Source organism: Chiloscyllium plagiosum, unplaced genomic scaffold, assembly GCF_037043375.1.
Source record: "Chiloscyllium plagiosum isolate Xiang-an unplaced genomic scaffold, Cpla_swu_hap1 HiC_scaffold_36, whole genome shotgun sequence".
Taxonomy (NCBI): domain Eukaryota; kingdom Metazoa; phylum Chordata; class Chondrichthyes; order Orectolobiformes; family Hemiscylliidae; genus Chiloscyllium; species Chiloscyllium plagiosum.
In genome coordinates this window covers 11009216-11034656 of record NW_028270174.1, presented here as the reverse complement: position 1 = coordinate 11034656, position 25441 = coordinate 11009216, and the positions used below count along the sequence as shown (strand labels likewise).

General features: G+C 42.3%; 1 protein-coding gene across 10 annotated transcripts in view; it reads left to right on the top strand.

The window, feature by feature from the left end:
• Positions 1-25441, top strand: part of ccser1 (coiled-coil serine-rich protein 1) — a 1301473-nt gene that overhangs the window by 220098 nt on the left and 1055934 nt on the right. The window lies entirely within an intron of this gene.

Genomic DNA, 25441 nt, shown 5'->3' with positions numbered 1-25441 from the left:
ATACACCTGTCGCTTCATGGCAGGAACCTGATTGAGTCCCGTGCAATGCCTGTTTCACACTTGATCCCAATGTTGCTCATTGTTCTTAGTCCATTCTATCAGGTTCCAAGTGCACAGGTTAATTTAGGTTAAGTTCAGGACCCATAATATGAAGGTCAGACTTCCAGAAAAGCCAGGTTATTAAACTCCAGGGAATATAAGCAGCGAAATAGGTCAACAGAAAGTACCAGTCCAAACCTTTAAGGGTCTCGATGGTTTGGATGCTGAAAAAATGTTTCCCTTGTTTGGAATTGTCTGGGGATAAGGGAATGAGATGAGAAATATGCTTGGTGAATCTTTGGAAACTAGTCCTCAGTCTATTTTTGCTCAGAGTATTTTCAAAACTGCGAAAATTGAATTTTGGATAGAAAGAGAGCAAAATAATATTGAGCTAGAAGATCACTGTTATCTGACATGGCTTGAAGATGTGAAGGGTCAAATTGGACAATCTGACTTCTATTTCTTATGTTCTTCTGGACACAATCTATCAAAGGGGTGAGTTTGATGCATCAACAAGTTCACATGCTGTATATTATGTACTTCTTACTGCTCCTGTCTCTAATGGACAATTATGTACATTTCATTCCACAGTACTATACTGTGTGTTCATCAGAGTGCAGTTTGCTCGCTAGGACATTCAAAATGCTTAGTATTGAAAGCTGACCTGACATGCTTTGCTTTAAGCGTGTACAGGAAGCCTGCCCTGGCAGGAAGAATAGAAGAGCTGAATATTATTTAAATGGAGAAAGTCTGTAGAAAGCGGCAGTACAGAGGGATTTTTGGGTGCTTGTCAATGAATGATACTCAAAATGTTAACACCAAATTCAGCAGGCAAATAGGGAAGGTAAAAATGTAAATTGTTGGAGAAACTCAGCAGGACTGGCAGCATCTGTGGAGAGAAAGCAGAGCTAACATTTCCTTAGTGCCCTTTCTTCAGATTAGGGAAGGCTAATGGATTGTGGGCTCTTATTTCAAAGGGAATAAGAGTATAAAACAAGTGTTGTCTTGCTAAAGTTATAGAAAGATCAAGGCTGAACACATCTGAAATACTGTGAAGTTTGATAACTCTTTTTGAAGAAAATTGGAAGCATACCAGAGAAGGTTCATGAAGCTGATCCTGGGTATGAAGGGAATGTTGTGATGAGGAGAGGTTGGGAGGAGACCTCAGTGAAATATATAAGATTCTTATAGGATTTGACAGGAAAGATGCAGAGAGGTTGTTTTTTCTTGTGGGAGTCTACGTCCAGAACGCATAATCTCAAGTAAGGAGTCACTCCGTAGAGGACTTTCTTCTCACAGGGTAGTGAATCATTGGAAGTTTTCAACACAGAGGGCTGTCGAGGCTGGGTCATTAAATATTTTCAAGATTGAGTGAGATTTTTAAACAGTAAGGGAATTGAGGATTATGGAGGTAAGGCAGGAAAGTGGAATTGTGTATTAACAATCAGCCATGATCTCATTGAATGGCAGAGCAGATTTAATAGGCTGAAGAGCCGACTTCTGCTCTTGCGTCTTGTGCTTTATACTCTTTTAAATGTCCAATTATCCTCTTGCATTTATCTTGCTTTGAACTTTCCCAGTTTCAGTGAGAAAGCAACGACCACATTTGGAGTACTGAAAATTCCCATAGGCAGCAAATCCCTTGAAATTCAGGTCACTGATTGAGGAGATGTCTGTTATTCATTCCAGGACAGTGAGTAGACAAGAATGGCTTAGATATCGCTAGGAAAAGAAGGCCCCAGAGAAAAGTAATATCGGATTGACATAAAGGCTGTTCATGGTCAATTAGCTGGCCTTTCATAAGCTATTCCTGGTACGCACATTTATTTTAAACTCCAACACCACTTAAGGGATTCACACAATGTTTTGATTCTTCATTGTTAACTGGGCATTTTGCCATTATTTAGGAAGAGTTTATATAATGGTGCATATGCAAGGCTGCTTAGTGTGTGCCTTTAGTGAGATTTGCTGTTACTCCCACAGCACACAGTATGATCGTTTTACATTGACTTAAATGTGTTCCACCTAATTTTCTATGTTGGTATTTGAGTCCTCTCTCTGATTATTACCCTTCACTTATCTGACATATCCCTCTACTTCAGTCTACCTAACATGCGTGTGGAACTTCCCCTTAATATACTTTTCCATTCTCTGATCTTCAGAATACTTTTTCTTGCCTGTTTCTCTTCACTGCTTTGAGGTTACTCCAGCCTTAGGAAGAGGTGAAGGAGAAAGCAGATGTCTGCCTTCCTGGTGTCAGCCAGTCCCCAGAACCTGAGGTGAATGTCTAATCTCCACACACACTAGCCCAGGCTGTTTGACTCATGGAACTTGCATGCCTATATCAAGCAAGGTAATGAATCAAACAGGCAATATGCATGATGATTTAGTGGTCAGGATATGGTGACACTGACTTATTATTTCCTAATTGGACATCCTGATGAATTGTTATCATAAAGTGGTTACTGAGGAGGCTGTTTGGCCTGTGATGTCTATGCTGATGTGACAGTTTAGGTTCGAGCCACCTTCCTGCATCTCCCCATAACCTGCATTTTCCCCTTCAAATAATAATCCATCTTCTCGTCAATGCCTCAATTTTCTCCTCCACACTCTCAGGGAACGTATCCTGGATCTTAACCCCTCCCTGAATGAAAATGGTTTTCCCTTCTGTCTCTTGTATATAATAAGATTCATTTGAATCATGATGGTGGAATTGACATGACACTGCCATCGGTGAGATGGAAGACACCAGTCTAAAATGAACATGTGAAGAGAGAGGTCTTAGACATTGCACTAGAGCTATACTTGAGAACCACTATGTACAGATGTAATACTCCTATTTGTAATTATATATAAGGAGCTGAAGTGCCTTACTCCAAGTCAGAGTCTGAGAGTCATTTAGCATGGAAATTGATCCTTTGGTACAACTAGGCCATGATGTAAAAACAATGACTGCAGATGCTGGAAACCAGATTCTGGATTAGTGGTGCTGGAAGAGCACAGCAGTTCAGGCAGCATCCAAGCAGCAGCGAAATCGACGTTTCGGGCAAAAGCCCTTCATCAGGAATAACGCTGACAAGGACCTAAACTAGGCCCACTTGCCTGCTTTGGCCCTTATCCCTCTAAACGTTTCCTATTCATGTACCTGTACCTGCATCTACAGCTTCCTCTGGCAATTCATTCCACATACGATCAACCTTCTGTGTGGCAAAAGTTGCCCCTCAGTTCCCTCATTTTTCACGACTCACCTTAAAAATATGCCCCTACTTTTGAACGCTTCCACCTGAGGGAAAAGGTCTTTGATATTCACTTTACCTATGTTCCTCATTATTTTATAAACCTCGATAAGGTCACCCCTCAAACTCCGATGTTCCAGTGAAAAAAGTCCCAACTTGGGGCGGCATGGTGGCTCAGTGGTTAGCACTGCTGCCTCAGCATCAGGGTTTGATTCCAGCCTTGGGCGAATGTCTGTGTGGAGTTTGCACATTCTCCCCATGTCTGTGTGGGTTTCCTGTGGGTGCTCCGGTTTCCTCCCGCAGTCCAAAGATATGCAGGTTAGGTGAATTGGCCAAGCTAAATTGCCCGCAGTGTTAGGTGTTAGCGAATTGGGTCTGGAGGGTTACTCTTCGGAGGGTCGGTGTGGACCTGTTGGGTTGAAGGGCCTGTTTCCACACTAGGGAACCTAATCTAGTCTTATCCAGCCTCTCCTTTTCAAAAAAAAAATCCTTCACTCTAGGTAACATCATCGTAAATCTTTTTTGAACCTTCTCTAATTTAATAACACCTTCCTTTACCAGGTCACCCACAACTGTACATCATACAGGGTTGTTTTGCTGTAACGTGTGTTTTGTCAACACAAATTCACTGTAACGTGATTGATGAATTGGGAATGCTGTTTCTAAACTGTGAGCTTTTAAAATGTGTTGGCTGTAATGTGATTACATATTCAACACTTTAAGCACTGTTTCTAAGGCGTGATTTTTCTATAACGTGGGGTTGTACAAAAACGCAACCATCACATTATAGAAGAACCAACTGTATTCCAAAAACGGCCTCACCAACATCTAGTGCAACCAAAATTTGACGTACCAACTCCTATACTCCAAGATCTGAGCAATTAAGGCAAGTCTGTTAATTGCCATCCTGTCTACCTGTAATGCGATTTTTGAAGAACTATGTACCTGAACCCCTAAGTCATTCTGTTTGACACTAGCCAGGGACACTCTCTCTCACATGCACCTCTTCTTCATTCTCTCACACACATACACATAGACACACACTCACACTCTCTCTCTCACATGCGTGCGCGCACACACTCTCTGAAGCAAATGCAAATGCACATAGATATCAATCTATAGGGTGAATCATTTCATCCAAGATGTTGCTTTTTTTTTCCAAAAAAGTACAATTTGTAGTCAGTCAGTCAGTATGGCATTTTATAAATTCCTGTTTTTGGCACAAGACCAGCCAGATTTTAACTCTGAGATAGACTCTGAAGGACTCCTACCTACAATTCAGTGTCTGACCTGACATGTCGCCAATTGTATCTTTGCCTGACTGAAGTTTGGAAAGTTAGGCAGACACAGATAAAGCCTTTAATTATCTTGGAACAATGACTTGAAATAGATTCTGAATTTGCATCTTAATCAATTGAAATATGCATTTCCTTTCTAACAGAGTTCTCCATCCGCCATTTCAGGCTTGTTCACTACACTTATAGCAATTGTGATTTCAAATAAACCTGTTGGACTATAACCTACCTAGTCCAACACCGGCACCTCCACACCTTGACTAGCAACAGACCAATGATCAATAAAGGCAAAGTATTGTGGGTGCTGGAAATCTGAAACACAAGAGTTGGAGAAACTCAGCAGGTCTGGCAGCATCTGCGGAGAGAAAAAAAAGTTAACGTTTCAAGTGGAGAGATTTTCACAAATGGTTTAACTTGGATATGAATTGAGATACTTTTTTTTACTATATTTATCGAATTGGTAAGTTGCTGGCATCGACAGCACACCTGTCATGGCTGCAAGATGTCTTGAAGCATTTTACAGTCAATGGTGTGCTTTTTAAAGAAACTGCTTGCTCATAAGAGTATAAGAAATAGGAGCAGGAATAGACAGTATGATTAGAACATAGAACATAGAACAATACAGCACAGAACAGGCTCTTCGGCCCACAATGTTGTGCCGAACATTTGTCCTAGCTTAAGCACCCATCCATGTACCTATCCAATTGCCGCTTAAAGGTCACCAATGATTCTGACTCTGCCACTCCCACAGGCAGCGCATTCCATGCCCCCACCACTCTCTGGGTAAAGAACCTACCCCTGACATCCCCCCCCCATACCTTCCACCCTTCACCTTAAATTTATGTCCCCTTGTAACACTCTGTTGTACCCGGGGAAAAAGTTTCTGACTGTATACTCTATCTATTCCTCTGATCATCTTATAAACCTCTATCAAGTCACCCCTCATCCTTCGCCGTTCCAATGAGAAAAGGCCTAACACTCTCAACCTATCCTCGTATGACCTATTCTCCATTCCAGGCAACTTCCTGGTAAATCTTCTCTGCACCCTCTCCAAAGCTTCCACATCTTTCCTAAAGTGAGGTGACCAGAACTGCACACAGTACTCCAAATGTGGCCTAACCAAGGTCCTGTACAGCTGCAACATCATTTCATGACTCTTGAATTCAATCCCTCTGCTAATGAACGCTAATACACCATAGGCCTTCTTACAAGCTCTATCCACCTGAGTGGCAACTTTCAAAGATCTATGAACATAGACCCCAAGATCCCTCTGCTCCTCCACCTTGCTAAGAACCCTATGGTTAACCCTGCATTCCGGATTCTTATTTGGCCTTCCAAAATGGACAACCTCACACTTGACAGGGTTGAACTCCATCTGCCACTCCTCAGCCCAGCTCTGCATCATATCTAAGTCCCTTTGCAGCTGACAACAGCCCTCCTCACGATCCACAACTCCACCAATCTTCGTATCATCTGCAAATTTACTGACCCACCCTTCGACTCCCTCTTCCAAGTCATTAATAAAAATTACAAACAGCAGAGGAGCCAGAATTGATCCCTGTGGAACTCCACTTGTAACTGGGCTCCAGGCTGAATATTTACCATCTACCACCACTCTCTGACTTCGACCGGTTAGCCAGTTTTCTATCCAACTGGCCAAATTTCCCTCTATCCCATGCCTCCTGACTTTCCGCATAAGCCTACCATGGGGAACCATCATACATTAAGCTTCAATCTGCAATTTGAGAGGGAGACGGTACAGTCGGAAGTGACAGTACTTCTGTTGAATAAAGGGAACTATGGAGCTATGAGGGAGGAGCTGGCCAAAGTTCAATGGTACAATACCTTAGCAGGGATGACAGTGGAGGAACAATGGCGGATATTTCTGTGTATAATGCAGAAGTTGCAGGATCAGTTCATTCCTAAAAGGAAGAAAGATCCCAGGAGGAGGCATGGGCAGCCCTGGCTGACGAGGGAAGTTAAGAAACATATATAAAGTTAAAAGAGAAAAAGTATAACATAGCAAAGATAAGTGGGAAAACTGAGGACTGGGAAGCTTTTAAAGAGCAGCAGAGGATTACTAAGAAGGAAATACGCAGAGGAAAAATGAGGTGCGAAGGTAAATTGGCCAATAATATAAAGGAGGATAGTAAAAGTTTTTTTAGGTATGTGCAAGGCAAAAAAATGGTTAAGACTAAAATTGGGCCCTTGAAGACAGAAACAAGGGAATATATTACGGGGAACAAAGAAATGGCAGAGGAATTAAATGGGTACTTCAGATCTGTGTTCACTGGGGAAGACACAAGCAATCTCCCTGAGGTAACAGTGGCTGAAGGACCTGAACTTAAGGGAATTTATATTTGCCAGGATTTGGTGTTGGAGAGACTGTTGGGTCTGAAGGTTGATAAGTCTCCGCGGCCTGATGGTCTACATTCCAGGGTACTGAAGGAGGTGGCTCGGGAAATCGTGGATGCTTTGGTGATTATTTTCCAGAGTTCGATAGATTCGGGGTCGGTTCCTGAGGATTGGAGGGTGGCTAATATTATACCACTTTTTAAGAAAGGTGGGAAAGAGAAAGCAGGAAATTATAGACCAGTTAGTCTGACCTCAGTGGTGGGAAAGATGCTGGAGTCTATTATAAAGGATGAAATTACGGCACATTTGGATAGTAGTAACAGGATAGGACAGAGTCAGCATGGATTTATGAAGGGGAAATCATGCTTGACTAATCTTCTTGAGTTTTTTGAGGATGTAACTCTGAAGATGGACGAGGGAGATCCAGTGGATGCAGTGTACCTGGACTTTCAGAAAGCTTTTGATAAAGTCCCACACAGGAGGTTAGTGAGTAAAATTAGGGTGCATGGTATTGGGGGCAAAGTACTAGATTGGATTGAAAATTGGTTGGCTGATAGGAAACAAAGGGTAGTGATAAACTGCTCCATTTCGGAATGGCATGCAGTGACCAGTGGGGTACCGCAGGGATCCGTGCTGGGACCGCAGCTTTTTACAATATATGTTAATGATATAGAAGATGGTATCAGCAATAACATTAGCAAATTTGCTGATGATACAAAGCTGGGTGGCAGGGTGAAATGTGATGAGGATGTTAGGAGATTACAGGGTGACCTGGACAAGTTAGGTGAGTGGGCAGATGCATGGCAGATGCAGTTTAATGTGGATAAATGTATGGTTATCCACTTTGGTGGCAAGAACAGGAAGGCAGATTACTACCTCAATGGAATCAATTTAGGTAAAGGGGCAGTACAGAGAGATCTGGGTGTTCTTGTACACCAGTCAATGAAGGCAAGCATACAGGTACAGCAGGTAGTGAAGAAGGCTAATAGCATGCTGGCCTTCATAACAAGAGGAATTGAGTATAGAAGCAAAGAGGTGCTTCTGCAGCTGTACAGGGCCCTGGTGAGACCACACCTAGAGTACTGCGTGCAGTTCTGGTCTCCAAATCTGAGGAAAGACATTCTGGCTATTGAGGGAGTGCAGCGTAGGTTCACGAGGTCAATTTCTGGAATGGCGGGATTACCTTACACTGAAAGACTGAAGCGACTGGGTTTGTATACCCTTGAGTTTAGAAGACTGAGAGGGGATCTGATTGAGACGTATAAGATTATGCAAGGATTGGACACTCTGGCAGCAGGAAACATGTTTCCGCTGATGGGTGAGTACCGAACCAGAGGACACCGCTTAAAAATACGAGGTAGACCATTTAGGACAGAGATGAGGAGAAACTTCTTCACCCAGAGAGTGGTGGCTGTGTGGAATGCTCTGCCCCAGAGGGCAGTGGAGGCCCAGTCTCTGGATTCATTTAAGAAAGAGTTGGATAGAGCTCTCAAGGATAGTGGAATCGAGGGTTATGGAGATAAGGCAGGAACAGGATACTGATTAGGAATGATCAGCCATGATTATCTTGAATGGCGATGCAGGCTTGAAGGGCTGAATGGCCTACTCCTGCACCTATTGTCTATTGTCACATGCTTGGTCACCTCCTCAAAGAATTCAATAAGACTTGTAAGGCAAGACCTACCCCTCACAAATCCGTGCTGGCTGTCCCTAATCAAGCAGTGTCTTTCCCGATACTCATAAATCCTATCCCTCAGTACCCTTTCCATTACTTTGCCTACCACCAAAGTAAGACTAACTGGCCTGCAATTCCTGGGGTTATCCCTATTCCCTTTTTTGAACAGGGGCACAACATTTGCCACTCTCCAGTCCCCTGGTACCACCCCCGTTGACAGTGAAGACGAAAAGATCATTGCCAACGGCTCCGCAATTTCCACTCTTGCTTCCCACATAATCCTAGGATATATCCCGTCAGGCCTGGGGGAATTGTCTATCCTCAAGTTTTTCAAAATGCCCAACACATCTTCCTTCCCAACAAGTATCTATTCTAGCTTACCAGTCCGTTTCACACTCTCCTCTTCTACAATACGGTCCCTCTCATTTGTAAATACTGAAGAAAAGTACTCATTCAAGACCTCTCCTATATCTTCCGACTCAATACACAGTCTCCCACTACTGTCCTTGATTGGACCTACCCTCGTTCTCGTCATTCTCGTGTTTCTCACATACGCATAAAATGCCTTGGGGTTATCCTTGATCCTACCTGCCAAAGATTTTTCATGCCCTCTCTTAGCTCTCCTAATCCCTTTCTTCAGCTCCCTTCAGGCTATCCTCTATCCCTCCTCAGATCCTGCCTTACAACATCGTATTTACCCTTCCCCCAATTGTAAAACCTACCCTGTTGCACGCACCTATCTCTCTGCATAACCAAGGTGAAAGTCACAGAATTGTGGTCACCATCACCAAAATGTTCACCCACTAACAAGCCCATCACTTGTCCCGGTTCGTTACCAAGTGCCAAATCCAATATGGCCTCCCCTCTGGTCGGACAATCTACATACTGAGTTAGAAAAGTTTCCTGGACACACTGCACAAACACCACCCCATCCAATCTACTTGATCTAAAGAGCTTCCAATCAATATTTGGGAAGTTGAAATCTCCCATGACTACTACTCTGTGGCTTCTGCACCTTTCTAAAATCTGTTTCCCAATCTGTTTCTGCACATCTCTGCTGCTATTGGGGGGCCTATAGTAAACACCCAACAAGGTGACTGCTCCTTTCCTATTTTTGACTGCAGCCCATACTACCTCCAAAGGCAGATCCCCCTCGAACTGCCTTTCTGCAGCCGATATACCATTTCTAATTAGCAACGCCACCCCCCCCTCCTTTTTTACCACCGTCTCTAATCTTACTGAAATATCTATAACCAGGAACCTCCAACAACCATTCCTGTCCCTCTTCTATCCACGTTTCCGTGATGGCCACAACATCGTAGTCCCAGGTACCAATCCACTCCTTAAGTTCACCCACCTTATTTCTGATACTCCTTGCGTTGAAGTATACACACTTGAACCCATCTCTGTGTCCGCAAGTATTCCCTGTCAGTGCTGCCTTCTCCACAGCCTCCCTTCATTCTTGGATATCCTGACAAACAGCTAGCCTACTTGCTGGACTACAAGTCCGGATCCCATCCCCCTGCCAAATTAGTTTAAACCCCCCTGAAGAGTGTTAGCAAACCTACCTCCCAGGATATTGGTGCCCTTCTGGTTCAGGTGCAACCTGTCCTGCTTGTATAGATCCCACCTTCCCCAGAATGCAGTCCAATTGTCCAAATACCTGAAGCCCTCCCTCCTACACCATCCTTGCAGCCACGTGTTCAACTGCACTCTCTCCCTATTCCTTGCATCACTGTCACGTGGCACCGGAGATGACGACTCTGTCCGTCCTAGCTTTTAGCTTTCAGCCTAACTCCCTGAGCTCCTGAATGATCTCCACACCCCTCTTCCTACCTATGTCGTTGGTGCCAACGTGCACCACGACTTCTGGCTGCACACCCTCCCCCTTAAGGACTCTGAAGACACGGTCCGAGACGTCTCGGACCCTGGCACCCGGGAGGCAACAAATCATCCGAGAGTCTTGCCCATGTCCACAGAACCGCCTGTCCGTCCTTCTAACTATAGAGTCGCCTATAACTAGCGCTCTTCTCCTCTCCCCCTTTTCCTTCTGAGCCTCAGAGCTGGACCTTGTGCCAGAGACTCGGTCACTACAGCTTACCCCTGCTAGGCTGCCCCCCCCAACAGTATCCAAAGCGGTATACTTATTGTTGAGGGGTACGACCACAGGGGATCCCTGCACTGCCTGCTTCCTCCCCTTCCCACCTCTAACTGTTACCCAGCTACCTCTGTTCTCTGGCGTAACTATATCCCTGTAGCTTCTATCTATCACCCTCTCAGCCTCTCGAATAATCCTCAGTTCATCCAACTCCAGTTCCAGTTCCCTAAAGCGTTATGTGAGGAGCAGGAGCTGACTGCATTTCCTGCAGATGAAGTCGGCAGGAGCATCGGTGGTCACCTCTACCTCAAACATCCTGCAGGAGGAACATTCCACTGCCTGCGCTGCCATTACTCTACACTTAGTCTCCAAAACAAGAACACTGAGTAGCTTACCTGTGGACTTTAAAGTTAGGTTAGAGGAGGAGGATGGGAGGGAGGCCCTACTTTGTAGGGCCTGGGGTCTAGAACACACCCACTCAAATATCAATCACTTACCTTCCCGACCAGCTCTGTGCTCCAACTTCACTTCCGCCCAGCTCCCGCCGCTCTCTGCTGTGAAAAGGATTCTGTAAGTTTGCTGCACCATTCAATGTGACTATGGTTGCAAACTCCACCTTCCTGCTCACTCCCTTTATCCCTTAATTCTCTGAGAGAGAAAATCCTCTCCCAGCTTTAAATATATTCAATGCCCCCCCCCCCCCCACCCCACTCTCAACCAATCTGGGATAGAGAATTCTAAAGCCTTACAACCCTTTACGTTAAGAAATTTCTCCTCAGCTAAGTCAAATTCATTCTCTTATCCTGACCATGCCCCCCATGTTTTAGATTCCCTAAGTGGCAAAGAAATCTGTCTATCCTGTCAAACCTTATCAGAATCTTGTATGTTTCAATGAGATTATCCTTAGTTCTTCTAAATTGTAGAGGGTATAGACCCTACTCCTTCAGCTTCTTGTTTGAGGGTGACCTGTTCATCTCTCAGTCTAACCTACTGAGCATTTCCAAAATAAGCCCAAGAGATTTTCTTCACACTAACCTAAGAGGACAGGCAAGAGGTGTCACAACTCACCCGACAGTTGACTGCTCTGAAGGTGTAGCACTCCCACAGTTACTGCCCTGAGATATCTGTGGTGAGGGAGTGCTGTTCTGTCAGATGTGACAATTTTCTGAAATTTTAATCCAAGGCTCTAGAGCAAATAAATATCCTATGAATATTCAGACAATATGTTTCCCTCACTGAATTTTACTTTAATCAAGTTTCTAGTCATGATCGTATTGCTTTGTGGAAGATTGCTATGTTCAAATAAGCTACCACGTTTTCCACGATACAACAGTAACTCCATATGAATTCAAGGGTAATTATATTTCATAACAGCCATTATATTCCTCATTGTTTCAGCATTTTAAAAAGCTTACGTTTTCATTAAGAACTTAGTTTCTGCTGCAGCAAAATTAGATGCTACAGATTAATGAAACATTTCTTGAAGTGATTTATTTTTGTTGTTTTCATTGAGTAACAGAATTAATTATGCTACGCCAATATCTGCCACAAGATGGCAGCAAAATACCATGAATGATGATGTGAATTAAGAACTATTAAACTGCATTGGAGCCGACATCTGATTTACTGGTATGGCTCCTGTTCAAATTCTTGTACCAATATTTCATGAAGTCCTGCAAGTTTCCTGGTGTAATTAGGTTGCTCTACGTCTCTGCTGTTTTGGGCAACTTTCTGACAGGTTGAGAAACAGAAGAGGCAATGGATATTGAAATGAGGGAATTATTCCTTTAGCCCCCTTCTTCTCAGCCTCTTGGGATTGAGGATGGGATCTCGTTCAATGAACTATCAGCAGATACTGTCTTGTGGCTCTGGTTCTTATAAATTAATACAGCAATACGTTCCCCACAATACACACTGCACATGTATGGTATAGTATTTCAATATGTATTTTTTTTTGCGATCAAGAATTGTCCAAAGGAACCTAAGGTTCACATGAAGAAATGTCACTTTTTTATTCATTCGTGAGACATGGATGTTGATGGCTGGATCAGCATTTATTGATCACCCCTATTTGTCAGAGAGTCACAGAAATGTACAGCATGGTAATAGACCCTTTGATCCAATCCTTCCATGCTGACCAGATATCCCAACCCAATGTAGTCCCCACCTACCAGCACCTGACCCATATCCCTTAAAACACTTCCTATTCATATATCCATCCAGGTGCCTTTTAACTGTTGCAATTGCACTAGCTTCCACCACTTCTTCTCACAACTCATTCCATACACATAACACCCTCTGCGTGAAAAAGTTGCCCCTTAGGTCTCTTTTATATCTTTCTCCTCTCACCCTTAACCTATGCCCTCTAGTTCTAGACTCCCCCACCCCCGGGAAAATACTTTGTCTATTTATCCTAACCATGCCCCTTATGATTTTATAAACCTCTATAAGGTCACCCCTCAGCCTCCGACGCTCCAGGGATAACAGCCCTAGCTGATATAACCGTGGCAACATTCTTGTAAATCTTTTCTGAACCCTTTCAAGTTTCACAACATCTTTCTGATAGGAAGGAGACCAGAATTGCTCGCAATATTCCAACAGTGGCCTAACCAATGTCCTGTACAGCCTCAACATGACCTCCCAACTCCTGTACTCTATACTCTGACCAATACAGGAAAGCATACCAAATGCTGTCTTCACTATCCTATCTACCACTATCCTAGCTCCACTTTCAAGGAGCTATGAACATGCATTCCAAGATCTCTTTGTTCAGCAACACTCCCAAGGACCTTATCATTAAGTATATAAATCCTGCTAAAATTTGCTTTCCCAAAATGAATTAAACTCCATCTGCCATTTCTCAGCACATTGGTCCCTCTGATCAAGATCCCATTGTACTCTGAGGTAATCTTCTTCGCTGTCCACTACACTTCCAATTTTGCTGTCATCTGCAAACTTACTAACTATACCTCTCATGCTCACATCCAAATCGTTTATATAAATGACAAAAAGTAATGGACCCAGCACGGATCCTTGTGGCACACCACTCGTCACAGGCCTCCAGTTTGGAAAAACAACCTTCCACCTTCACCTTCTGTCTTCTACCTTCAAGCCAGTTCTGTATCCAAATGGCTAGTTCTCCCTGTATTCCATAAAATCTAACCTTGCACACCAGTCTCCCATGGGGAACCTTGTCAAACGCCTTACTAAAGTCCATATAGATCACATCTACCATTCTGCCCTCATCAATCCTCTTTGTTACTTCTTCAAAAAACTCAATCAAGCTTGTGAGACATGATTTCCACTGCCATAATGTTAAGGGTTTAGATGGAGAGAAATTTATTAAGTGCGTACAAAAAATGTTCTGATTCAGTATGTGGATGTGCCTACTGGAGCTGGTGCAAAACGTGACCTACTCTTGGGAAATAAGACAGTTTCAGTGGGAGAACACTTTGGGGCCAGCGACCATAATACTATTGGATGGAAAAGGACAAGCCAGATCTAAAAGTTAAAGTTCTAAATTGGAGAAAGGCCAATTTTGACAGCATTAGGCAAGAACTTTCGAAAGCTGATTGGGTGCAGATGTTTGCAGGTAAACATGTTGACTACCCCAAATCAGTCCTTGCCTTTTCAAATACATGTACATCCTGTCCCTCAGGATTCCCTCCAACAACTTGCCCACCATTGACGTAAGGCTCACTGGTCTATAGTTCCCTGGCTTGTCTTTACCACCCTTCTTAAACAGGGGCACCACGTTTGCCAACCTCCAGTCTTCTGGTACCTCATCTGTGACTATCAATGATACAAATATCTCAGTAAGAAGCCCAGCAATCACTTCCCTAGCTTCCCATGGAGTTCTAGGGTACACCTGATCAGGTCCTGAGTATTTAACTTGTATGCATTTCAAAACATTTCCTCTTCTATGATATGGACATTTTTCAAGATGTCACCATCTATTTCTCTACATTCTATATCTTCCATGTTCTTTTTCACAGTAAATGCAAAATAGTCATTTAGTATCTCCCCCATCTCCTGCGGCTCCTTGCTGATCTGTGAGGGGCCCTGTTCTCTCCCGAGTTACCCTTTTGTCCTTAATGTATTTGTAAAAACCTCTTTGGATTCTTCTTAACTCTATTTGCCAAAGCTATCTCATATCCCCTTTTTGCCCTCCTGATTTCTCTCAAGTATACTCCTCCTGCTTTATACTCTTCTCAGGATTCACTCGATCTATCCTGATATATGCTTCCTCCTTTTTCTTAAGCAAACCCTGAATTTCTTTTGTCATCCAGCATTCCCTATACCTACCAGCCTTTCCTTTCACCCTAACAGGAATATACTTTTTCTGGAGTCTCATTATCTCATTCCAGAAAGCTTCCCATTTTCCAGCCACCCCTTTACCTGCAAACATCTGCACCCAATCAGCTTTCGAAAGTTCTTGCCTAATGCTGTCAAAATTGGCCTTTCTCCAATTTAGAACTTTAACTTTTAGATCTGGCTTGTCCTTTTCCATCCAATAGTATTATGGTCGCTGGCCCCAAAGTGTTCTCCCACTGAAACTGTCTTATTTCCCAAGAGTAGGTCACGTTTTGCACCAGCTCCAGTAGGCACATCCACATACTGAATCAGAACATTTTTTTGTACGCACTTAATAAATTTCTCTCCATCTAAACCCTTAACATTATGGCAGTCCCAATCTATGTTTGGAAAGTTAAAATCTCCTACCATAACCACCTTATTATTCTTACAGATAGCTGAGATCTCCTTACAAATTTGTTTCTCAATTACCCTCTGACTATTAGGGGATCTATAATACAATCCCACGAAGGTGATCATCTCTTTCTTGTTTCTCACTTCTACCCAAATAACTTCCCTGGATGTATTTCCGGGAATATCCTCCGTCCATACAACTGTAATGCTATCCCTTATCAAAAACGCACTTCCCCTCCTTTCTTGCATCCCTTTCTGTCCTTCCTGTAACATTTGTATCCTGGAACATTAGCTGCCAGTCCTGTCCATCCCTGAGCCATGTTTCTGTAATTGCTACGATATCCCAGTCCCATGTTCCTAACCATGCCCTGAGTTCATCTGCCCTCCATGTTCGGCCTCTCGCATTGAAATAGATGCAGTTTAATTTATCAGTCCTACCTTGTTCTCTACTTTTATCCCTGCCTGTCCTGACTGTTTGACTTGCCTTTGTTCCCAACTGTACCAGTACCTCACTATCTCCCTGGGTCCCACTCTCCCCACCTTACTAGTTTAAATTCTCCCGAGCAGTTCTAGCAAATCTCCCTTCTAGTATATTAGTCCGCTTCCAATTTGAGTGCAATCCGTCCTTCTTATACAGGTCACTTCTACCCCAAAAGAGATTCCAATGGTCCAAAAATATGAATCCTTCTCCCATACACCAGCTCCTCAGCCATTCATTCACCTGCTCTATCCTCCTATTCCTGCCCTCACTAACTCATAGCACTGGGAGTAATCCAAATATTACTACTATTGAGGACCTCCTTTTTAAATTTCTACCTAACTCTCTAATCTCCCTTCAGAGTCTCAACCTTTTCCCTTCCAATATCGTTGGTTCCAATGTGGACAATGACCTCCTGCTGGCCCCTCTTTCCCCTTGAGAACATTCTGCACCCTCGCTGAGACATCCTTGATCCTGGCACCAGGGAAACAACACACCATTCTGCTTTTTCTCTGCTGGCCACAGAAACGTCTGTCTGTACCTCTGACTACAGAATCCCCTAATACAATTGATCTCTTGGAAGCCGACATACCCCTCGTTGCATTAGAGCCAGTCTCAATACCAGAAACTTGGCTGTTTGTGCTACGTTCCCCTGAGAATCCATCATTCCCTACATTTTCCAAAACAGCATACTAGTTTGAAATGGGTATATCCACAAATGACTCCTGCATTAACTGCCCACCTCTCCTACCTTTCCATCTATGTGACTGTATCTGCGACCTCCCCTCCCCCCCTTCCTATAACTGCCATCCATCGCATCCCCTTGCTATTGGAAATACCTCATTGCCTCTAACTGTCTCTCCAACTGATCCATTTGACGTGATAGGATTCGCAACTAATGACATTTTTTGCAGATATAATCCTCAGTCACCTGTAAACTCTGTCTGAACTCCCACATTCAACAAGAGGAGCCTATCACACTACTAAAGGCTATTTTTGCTTCTTTTAATCTATAGACCCAGAAAATAGCACTGTCTTATTCCTCTACAAAACACTGCTGCAGGTTAAATTAATACTTATGGCTTATGTTTTAAGTTTAATCAAGAGACATATCTCAATAAAACATATAATCAAGAAAGAACCAACTCTACTCACTACTGCAGACTTACTGTAAGGCTGCGCTCAAAATATCCAATTATCTGTTTCTGTGCTGTGACCTCTCCCAAACAGGTTCCTCCAAGATTAGTTCTGAATTTCAGTGCGTTAATTTTCCGAGATGCGCTCCGATGTCCAGTGATGCATGAATTCAAACAGCAAAGGCGTTAACTGTGCAGGTTCACTGCTTTGTCAGTTAGCACTGTAGGGTTCTTTTTCTCTCTCTCTTTCTCTCTCTCACACACACACCTCACCATGTGCTTCCTTTGTCTGTACCTCCCCCTTTTAAAAGTGCTGTTGTTTTGACTTTTTTTTTCTCCAAAGTCCAAAACAATGCAACAGCATATAAAACAGTAATTGCTGCTCCTAGAATTTGAGGAACTCCCCTCCAACACCTAAAATACCTCAACAAATGACCAGCTGTTATAGCCAGAAATTTTTTCTGTCCTCCATCTTGGATTACTCAGAATCCTCCCCTCCTTGAACTGATTGGCTTTCTGAGGCTATTTCAGCAGGAAGTTGAGTTAATGAAATTGCGATGGGTCTGGAGTCATACGGAGGATGGACAGGATAAGGATGGTAGGTTTTTTTCCCTAATGGACATTCGCAAACCACACAGGTATTTTACGACAATTGACAGTGGTTACATGGCTGCTTTTAAACTAGCTTTTAATTCCATATTTTTAAAAAGTATTAATTTGTATTTGAACCAATATGTCCAAAACATTAGACTCTGCCTCTGCAATACTAATCCAGTGTCATTATCACTGCACCACAGCCTTCCAGCAGTTTTCAGAAAAGTGACCTCAACTTGAAGTGAAAACTTACTGCCTATCATCATCAAATGTATGGATAAAGACTTCTGTCTCAGTGCCCTTTATATCAGCATTAAAAGTGGATCTTCATCATCTAAGGATATCCCTTATCTTCCATTTTGGTTTGAGCTGGTTAAGCCCAACAGTTGATCTAAAGACTCCATTGCCTCGGGCAGGTAGAGCTGGAATGGTTGGGGAGGTAGGTTGTTTGGAGGTTTGTGTGCTCCATCTCTCCCTCCCTCAACTTCATCTCTTGACGTGTTTGCTGCTGTCCTGACTGAGATTTCTCTATTTTGGCAGCTCACAAGCTGGGGAGACCCGTGATTTGGGGAGATATGGTTACTTACAACAAGAGACAGAAATGGATGGCAGCGTATGCCAGCTGCATTTAAAGCTCTCTGCCAGGATGCTCCTGATTGTACGGTTATATGGGACAGGCAAGTGCTGTAGTTTGACAGTTCTCCAGTGACCTGTCAAGCTCTGTTTGGGGTTAGCACAGAAATCAGAGAGCAAGAAAGAATAGTATCTCTCTCCCATGTTTTAAAATTTCAGGCATGACCCAATGATTATGGTGGCTGAAGTACTGCGTTGTAAAACAGTTGTGGCTTGATACAGACGCTGTTGACCTAGTTTCCTTAATGTCTGTCCCAGAAGTGTTCCAGATTAGCTGGAGTCATTCGGCCTGTTGTGTCTGTAACAGCTCTTCAAATGAATGTTGTTACCTTGTGCCAAACGTTCGCATCAACAATGTTGTAATACTAATCATATTCACTTCGTACAAATCTTTATATCATTATACCAGTGGGTTTAAACCTTTGCAAACTAAATGAATACTACAGAGAACGTACAGCTCAGAAACAGGTCATTTGCACAACTAGTCTCTGACATTGCTTATCCTCCACATCAGCCTCCTCCCACTCTACTTGGCATCTGTCTTTCCTGAACAACACATCTGTCTCTTCCTTTCCCTTTTGTGTACTTATCTAACTTTTGCTGAAGTATAGTATTTGCCTGAATTACTCCTTGTGAAAGCATATTCCACATTCTAAGGATGTTTTAAAGAAAAAAAACTTTGCCAGATTTAGTAGTGACTCTGGTGGATTTTGGAGTCCTAATTTTGGACTTGTGTACAAATGGAAATATCTTATGAAAGCTTACTCTGCTGACCATCTTCACAATTTTAGATCTCTTAAGTCTGCCCTTTGGCTTTTCATTTCTGTGGATGAGGACCCCAGACTGTTAGTCCTTTGTGATAATTGGAAGTGGAAGTAACTTCAAAAGAGCCAGCATAGGATGGCAATGTCATATGATGGGCCAAATTGAAGAATGTATGAAGTAGACAGGGGATTCTAGCATTCTTAGTCTCATTGTGCTGCTAATGAACAATCTAATCTGCTGAGTTGCAGAAAATATTAATTTTATTTTGGAAATCTCTTACTGTGGTTTCAAGTTGCCACAAGGTTGCAAAGCAAGTGAGTGAGATCATGTGATATTGCATCACTTCCTGTGATGATGCACACTGAATTATTAACATATACAGTCAGTTCATCCTGTTATACTACAAGAATTTCCAATATTTTATAGTCAAACAGGCCAACTACAGTAGTAGCTGTAATGTGTTCTATTAATCCTTGCGGAACCTTTCCATCTTGCTTAAAGTAAATAAAAAGACTTTGGTTGAGCAGGTTGAGCCTAGACTCACTGGAGTTTACAAAGATGAGAGATGATCTCATTGAAATATTAAGGTTGATTTGGCTTGAGAAGATCGATGCTAAGGGGACTTTATCCCTTTTGGGAATCTAGAACAAGGAGGGGCACAGTTTAAAATAAGGTGTCTCGCATTGAAGATGGAGATGAGGAATTTTCTCTGAGAATTCTGTTAGTTTTTGGAAATCCCTGCTACAAATAGATGTGAAGATTGGGCAATTGAGTATGTTCAAGACTGAAATTCCAATGTTAAGCACTTGCAGAACAGCTTCTTCCAGTCACCCTCAGACAGGGACAAGAAGTTACCACAAGTGGAAGTAAGAATAAGTTATTTGTACCTTGCCCTATTGGTTATTTACAGGTGAGTCAGACTTGTGAAGTAATTTTGTGATTTTCTCACGATTGTAACTAGTACCACAGTCTCCCCCATCTGTTATTCAGTATATTGGAACCCGGATAATTGTTGCATTAAGTCACTGAATGCTAATGCCTCTCTCCAATTTGTGTAACAATTTCTATGAGGGGTTAAAACACCTTGTCAGATTTGCTGTCTGCTCGCATTCAGCTGCAAAGCACGTTAATGCACATTAATATAATAGTCATTGATGTATTTAAAACCTCAGTGAGACAGCAGTCTCTCAGCATCCATTTTGTGCAATGATATGTCGCCCTCTCCATCAAGACGTCTGTGGTGGGAACCACGCTGCAGTTTAGTTCGATTGACTAGCTCGTTGAGCTCCAGGCAAGAGTCAGTATGTACTACAATCTTTAAAGTTCAACTCGAGTCTGAGTGTCCCCCACCTTGCTCAGTAAAGGGGGAGGAGGCGATGCTATCTGTGTAAGTGGTGTCTGTCATATCGTGCCCCATTGAACCAGAACACTGCTGAATGCCAGAAAAGTCCCTCGATATCCAGGCAGGTTAACTGAGAAAGCGAGTGACAGACACTTTCAACTGATTGGGCTTCCTGTTCTTTGCTGAGCTTCATGGATGACATAACTGATTAGCGTTATTCTCCCAAAAGAGAACATGCTGGAAAATCTCAGCAGGTCTGGCAGCATCTGTCAGGAGAGAAAAGAGCTGACATTTCGAGTTTAACTGACCCTTTGTCAAAACTTAAAAAAAGGGAGAAATGGGGAAGTATTTATCCTAGGCTGAGAGAAGGTGAGTCATGGCTCCAGGAGCAAAGGTAGCAATAATGAGGTGATAATGACAGTGCATAGAGAGATTATAGGGAGATTAGGAGCTGTGAATGACCAAGGCTGAAGCCAGTGCTATGTGACAAAATATGTGGGGGTGGGGGGGTGGGGGGGGGGAATGGGTGAAGCAGACACAAAATGGAAAACAGGGGAGAAGGGTAGCAAAGGGGGAAGAGGAGAGGAAAAAGGTGATGAGTGAGAGGGGAGCGAGAGAAAGAGAGACAATCCAGAAGTAAGAGGTACAGAACAGTGGGGGAAAAAAAAATAAAATTACGGAGCAGAATGAAAGCAGAGGGGTTGAGATGGGATAATCATCTGAAGTTGTTGATTTCAATGTTGAGACTGGCGGGCTGTAACGGAAGATGAGCTGCTGTTCCTCCAGTTTGCGTTGAGCTTCACTGGAACATGCTGCGTTCCTCCAGCAACTTCTTCTGTTTTTGTTTGTGATATTAATTTGGTTTCCCTCCTGTTTTACTTTCCTCAATCCCATCATGTGTGGAGACCAAAACTGGGCATCACCCTCCCAGTCATGCTCTCAGCAAAGCTTCTCAAGGTGAAGATTGAAGATCATAAAACATAGGAGCAGAAGTCGGGCTATTCTGCCCATCCAGTTTGCTCTATCATTCAGTAAGGTCATAGCTAATTTGATAATCCTTTACAGATGGTAATCGGCCATTATTTTATCAATTCAGTTTTTAAAAAAATGTTTCTGAATATTTTGCTCCTTATCTCAAGTGATTTTAAAACATTTAAAAATGATGTTTTGGAAGGTTGAGCCTAACTTATTCATGTATGTATGGTGTTAATATAGGAATTTGGAGAAGGAATAGTCCATTCAGCCCATTGAGCTTGCTCCACTGTTAATACAACATGGCTGTTCTCATTTTGGCCTCAACACTATGTACCTGCCCCTTCCTTATTCCCTTTGTTATGGAGCATATCAAACCACCTCAAATAAAAACCAAGGAGATACCCTAGACCCTAACTTTGAATCTTATTTAAAGGTGAGTGTAAAAGACTGTGTTCCAGATGTGATTTGATTGATCACACTACAAGGGTTTAAGCAAAACACACTTTATTCTTACACCACAGTAAAAGTATCAACTTTTTCGTTTGTATAACTTTGACTCTATTGAAATACTTAACAAAATAATATATTTAACTACTATTCATCAACTGTTCCAATATAGCAGCATCCCATGAACATACCCTTGTCAAAGGCAAATTCAGCAAAACAAATTTTCTTCACTTGCTATCTCCTTCAGTTCAGAAGAAGGAGCACTGACAGTGAACCTAGCAGTGGAGAGAGACCTGAAGCTTTTTACAGCAACAAAGAGAGAGAGAGAGAGCTGTATCTAACAACTGAAACTCCAAAACTCCCAACTTTAACAAATGAAAGCAAAACTAAAATGTTGGATCTGTGTGAGGCTGACTTCTCCCACTCCTGCTTTTTTTGTCGAATTAAATAAAACCCAGAGCTACTTACTCTGCTTTCCATGAAGCAGACACCTTGCCACCAGGTTGAGATCTCTCATCAAAAGTACAAGGACAGAAAAAATCCCTCTTAAAGGCACATACTGTCACACCTTCATCCTGTTGCTAATTAAAAATCTCCCTATCTCCTCATGAAATTTATTCAGTGTTTTGGCATACATTGCATTCTCTGCTAGTGAATTCCACAGATTCATGACACATTGCGAGAACTAATTCGCTGTCGTCACTGTATTAAATCTGCCACCTTTTAGTCTAAAACTATGATCTCTCATTCTAGCTTGCTTCACAAGGGGAAACAAAAAACAAAGATCAGCGGTCCATTCATTTCAGTGTGTTTATTCACCTGAAGCATGTAGCATTGCCCCCCACTTAGAGTTGGGAATGAATTAAGGTAGCAGAATTATTTATCATAAATTACAGAGTTTATTTTGACCTTGGCCAAAAACTCATGTTGCTGCACAGACTTGATATTTAACTCAACATCCCCCTGCCCCACTCCCCCACCAACACCCTTCCCTTTTCAGCCATGCGCATTTCATATTTCGTGATTAGTCAGCCCCAATTTTGTATACCACAAATTAGAACTTTGCTTACTGATTCCTTCTACCTGAGGATAAGGGCTTGAACCGGGGATGTGGACTGTGTGGTGAAACATCCAGGGAGTAAGATGCCCTCAGAGCACACTCTGTCTGCCAAGCGACAACGATAGCGATCACTCGTACCCCTTAATACTCAATATATATGTTGACTGCTGATTTCCAGAGGAATTATAGAGGCTTCAGTGGTTAATTTATACATTGGTGTCTTTGGTATATGCAGCCACATTGTGATGGGTTTTGAAGATTGAAAATAAAGATATGCATTTCTATAGCACCTTTTATGACCTCTAGATATCTCAAAGCAAATTATTACCAATTGTGCACTTTTGAAACATGCCATTGTTGCAATGGAGGCAAGGTGAAGGTCTGACTTGTGCACAGTAAACTCCCAGAAACAGTAATCAGAAAATCTATTTTCTTGCAATGTTATTTAAGGGACAGTCACTTCCCAGGACCTGAGAGAGAATGGATATTTTATATTTTGAGTGCCAGAGGATCTTTTATATGCACCTGAGAGGTGTACAGGATTAACATTTTTAAAATTGCTACTTTAGTATCTACTGTACCTTCATTAATAACCACCTTGCCTGTAATTCATACGGCTTTGAGTTCAAGTCCCACTCCAGGACTTGAGCACAACATTCAAGGCTAATAGTTCAGTGCCATTACCATTGCTACTCTGTCAGAGGCACTGACTTTGGATGATGCTTTAAACCTGCATCTGCCTGCGCCTTCACTTTACTATGCAGGACAAGCTATCAAATTGCAGTAGAACTTGACAGGGAGGGCTTGATGTAAATGAAAATGTAAATGAAATCCGAATCTTTATTTGCCGAAGTTGCAAATGTTTTAAAGGTTCCCACAACTCCTTTCTTAAGCAAAAGTGAATGCATTCCCCCATCTCAAAGAATTAATTTCAAAAGATTATGAATTTGGAGGTTATTGAATAATGAGAAGAATTTGGTAATTTGTTTTTAGTGAAGATTGGGAAGAATCTAGAGTGCTCAGTTGTTCTGCATTGATTATGATGGACTGGTCACTGATGTATATTTATTGTGCTCAATTGGTTGAACCTTGGGATGACTCAACACCAAAGAAACTTGGGAGGGGACAAGAAGTGACAGTTGGAAGCATTTGTTGTGATTGCAGAGAGAATTCCTCTAAATAAACCTGATTAGCACTGAGAATTGATTGCCATCTCTGAATAGCTATAAGATTTATGAAGTATACAATAGACTAGTGAAACATAACAGTGCTAACATGTCAAATTACTCAAAGGTTTCATTCCATTTTGACTCACTGAACTGATGCAGGATACATCAGTGTGAGAAATTCAGATATTTCCGACTGTGGTACATCCTCAGTGACGCTTGTTTCAAACTGTTGAAAAACGTGACTTACAACGCTAGACTAGGGCAGTTTGTTTTTTCTTGGGTTGGTCATCCACAAAGTTGACTTCCACTTTCACCTCACCCGCACAGCAAGAACAGTTAGGGCCCACAGTCAACTGGTTCTTGGGACAACTGACCTCGACACGACATCTGATTGTCATGAAAGTCTCATGTTTTGAAATTAAAAGCCTCATTAGAGTACCTCACTCGCACCAATTGGTGGGATGAGGGGTTAGTGAAATGTAATTGCAGTGCAATGACGCAATTCCAATGTGATCACACAGTTTACAATGTAATTGCCCAATTGAAAATGGAGGTGCAATAAACACGAGTTTAGAAATAGTTGCTTTAAAACCAGATGTCCAATTAAGTAAGTTGGAAATAAATTAAGGTGACTGTACCACTTAAAGGATATACATAAATTAATGATGTTTTACGGGAAATAAGAAGTTATTCTCTTATAAATTAAGTGGTTAGTCCCAGACATTAGTTTATATCCTTATTGGACTTCATTCCTTCTATATGCTATTGATATCCACTATTAAGAAGAGGAAGCATCTTTTAATGAATGTATTGTCACATCATTCTTACACCTGTGGGAGGAAGATCATTATCTAGCTTCTTTGACATTTTAGCAGAAGCGATTATAAATGTCACTAACATAATTCTGAGCAGATGGGAAATCTTAATTTGCAGCACAAAAAGTTGATACTGTGTTAATTTGTGAAGGTCATGAATAATATTTTATAAATGGGGCCTTTGCACCAGAGATCTGTATGACTTCAGTAGCAGGAAGATTATCCAACACTAGCTAAAGTATCTCTGAGCCCTCTTAATTCTACGTGAGCTCAGAGAATATTCAAGAGCAGCTACTGGAATCGCTAGTGACTGCTCGGATCCAGCACTGTCTTGCGAATATTTTCAACACTGGTTTAGTTGCCAGTTAGTTGATGAAGACAGTGCTGTTGAAGCTCTCAAATGGTCAACAACATTCAGTCACCTTTTATAGAAAGTTAATGAAGTGTTTCAAAGTGCCAGAAGGTCAGCTCAGGGTCAGGTAGGACTCCAAAGTTTACCAATACTGTGGCAAGTTGTTAAGGTGAGGGATCAAGTCAATTCCTAGTGAATGGATCTTGCCTTGGGCATCTGTGGTTATGGTTCGTCTTATCAAACGTAGCCGGAGGAAATTTCAGCTCACCA